The sequence below is a fragment of the Sturnira hondurensis genome, unplaced genomic scaffold, assembly GCF_014824575.4.
Source record: "Sturnira hondurensis isolate 20B ecotype Veracruz unplaced genomic scaffold, ASM1482457v3 Scaffold0010428, whole genome shotgun sequence".
In the NCBI taxonomy this organism is placed as follows: Eukaryota; Metazoa; Chordata; class Mammalia; order Chiroptera; family Phyllostomidae; genus Sturnira; species Sturnira hondurensis.
The window spans coordinates 13,847,164-13,850,010 of record NW_028083059.1 but is presented as its reverse complement, the minus strand read 5'-3'; the positions used below and the strand labels follow the sequence as shown (position 1 = coordinate 13,850,010).

The window sequence follows — 2,847 nt, the reverse complement described above, 5'->3', positions numbered from 1 at the left end:
TTGGTGGTGTGGAGTATGCAGAGGAGGACAAAGGGGGAAAATTGGGGCAAATGTAATAGAATAAAATAAATTAAATTAAAAAGTTAAAAACCTATGAGGTCAGCCCTGGCTGGTGTAGCTCAGTGGATTGAGCGCGGGCCTGCGAACCACAGGATCGCGGTTTGATTCCCAGCCAGGGCACATGCCTGGGTTGCAGGCTGGTTCCCTGCAGGCCAACTCCCAGCAGGGGACGCACGAAAGGCAACCATACATTGATGTTTCTCTCCCTCTCTCCTTCCCTTCCCCTCTAAAGATAAATAAACAAAATCTTTAAAGTGCAGCTTAATTTAAAAAAAAAAAAACTATGAGGTCATTCTGTTTAAAACTTTTAGAATAATTCACAGGAAATACATGATATTTATTCAATTTACACATTGAAGAGCTGGGCTATTACAGACCCTCACATGGAAGTAACTCTTTAAAAAAATAAGATGTGCATATCAGTCTTCCTGGTATAATATATACAATTGAGATGAGGAAAATCTGGAAGACCCATAGCATTAATGCTATGTTCTGTGACAAAGGTAGTGAAAAACACAAGGTCCACAGGCGGAATCCAGCCCTCCACCTTTTTTCTACCTGTTGACAGTGCTGAGTTTCTTGCCCTTAGTTAAGAAGTAATTACATTTATACAGTGGTGAATTACATTTGGCCCTTTGAAGGCAAGGACCAGGCTGATGTGGCCTCTGGTGAAAATGAGTTTAACACCCCTATTAGGATTTTTTTTAAGCCACACACTTAGTAGTCCATTTGTGCTTAAACTACTCATATTCATAAGAAGCTTAAAGAAAAAAGAAAAAAAACCTCTGTACAAGGTGATGAAAAGGAAACAATAAACTGTTTCAAAATTGCATTGTTATTGAAAACATGTCGCCAGACCCTCCTTTCCCGCTGGCATCATCTTTCAGGTCTCATTCACAGCCTGGGGAGGCTCCTCGGGTATCACTGAAGTAAAGAAGGTGGTGACTGAAAGACCACACGGACACCGTTAATCCAGGCCTGTGGAGCACATGGGTATCTTCACTTGCATCTTCTTCACTCTAGTCTTCAAGCCCATTATGCATAAGACACTCCATTTCTCCAGGTCCTAGGTCATTTGCATCTTGCCCATCATTAATTTTAGTATTATTCTAGGGAGACTGCTGCTGGCCTCTTTCTTGCCTGGAAGAAAACCACCCAGCTTGGTGCAGATAAACCAACGACATGGGTCCTATTGCCAGGATAAAGCAACTGAAAGAGGAATAGAAGTGTGCAATGCTGAGGAGGATTGCTGCTCTTGAGAATGCATACATCCAGTGTAGTCAGTCTCTATAGTCTTCTTCATTTAGCACTGGGCCTCCCTGTGCATTTATCTGAAGCTTCTCACTTATGGGTCGATTTTCTTGGGCCAGTAGGTTTGGAGCTGGTGGGGGTTCTTCTCCAGAAACATGTACCAAATTCAGAGGCTGTGAAAGCATAGGCTGGGCAGGGGTGGCATCTGATGTGGCCTGAGCTGAAACTGCAGCTTGATATTGCTTATAATACTCATGCGCATGCATCTGCTGCCACCACAGCGGGTGGAATGTGGGGCACACTGGGAATCGGGCTTTGCCCACCAGATCCGGACTCTGCTAGGCTCCACACGACTGAGAGAGGCCACGGGCTTGCCACCGCTGCCCTGAGCACCTTCCACAGTGGTTGCTCCCTCCTGTGGCTCACCAGTGGCCAGGCCAGCCCAGGTTCCAAGAGGCCGCGCAGTGGCAGCTGGAAAATTGATCAAACAGTGCAGACTGCTGACTGTCCAGTCCCTCGGGCGGGCAGGAATGGAGTAGGGCAGGGCTGGCATTGCCCCGGTGGCAGCCTGGTCTGATCCTTTGAAAAATCAGCTACTATTAAGAAAATGAAATAAGCAATGAATTTTTTCACTTAGGGTTAGCTGACATAAATGCCTTTGAAATCTTGACTTTGGGAGTCCAAATGGCTAGCACCATGGTACAGTAAGAAAAGCATGGAGAATTCAATAGCTTTGTAGATTGTGCCCAATTAATTCTAATGGCAATGGATAGTTTAACAGAACAGAATAATAAACTTAACTTCAAGAATTCTCAGATTTTACTTACCATCTTTATGTTATGATGGAGCTTTCATAATTATTATTTTAATAAATTTTAGTATTCCCTACTTTACTGACCTTAATATAATTACATAGTTCCTTCTTATTGTATATGTAAATTACATCTATATTTCTATAACGAACAGCACTTAAATGGCTATATTCTTGCAAGTAGTTTTTTTCTTTCATATTTAAGATTTTTTAAGAGGGCATTTCCAGAAGTAGATTAGTTCAAATTGTATAAACCTGTTTTCTTTAAATTTTTATTGTATTTTTCCATTACTGTTTATCCCTTTTGTACCTTCTTCTACCTCCACCCATCCATCTCCTACCTGCACCCCCTGCCCTAATCATCACAAGGCCGTTTTGAGTCCTTGAAGTGCATTGCCATTTGAAAGGAATCGCCTTTAGACATAAACACACTTTCACAGTAATTTCTTCAGCATCGTGTTCTACAAGTTTTACTGGATTTTCTGTATTTTACATTAGTTGAATCAAGTAATGGATAAGTAGTGAATGTCTTCAAATTGGAAGAACATCTGTAAATTTACACCTTATTAGATACCTCACAATTAAGAGATTTCTTCTCCAAGGCCCTGGTTAAATGCCAGTTTGTTGATCTCTCACATATTCACATGACTGTTGGCAGTCACCTATAAAGGTGTCTCAATCATTTCGTGGCTGTGATTCTCTTTGAAAATCTGATGGGCACTTTT

The 2,847-nt window shown here is 41.8% G+C and overlaps 1 pseudogene; it reads right to left on the bottom strand.

Moving 5' to 3' along the window:
• Positions 1 to 943: 943 nt before the first annotated feature.
• LOC118995736 (homocysteine-responsive endoplasmic reticulum-resident ubiquitin-like domain member 2 protein) lies at positions 944 to 1,864 on the bottom strand (annotated as a pseudogene).
• Between the last annotated feature and the right edge of the window lie 983 nt (positions 1,865 to 2,847).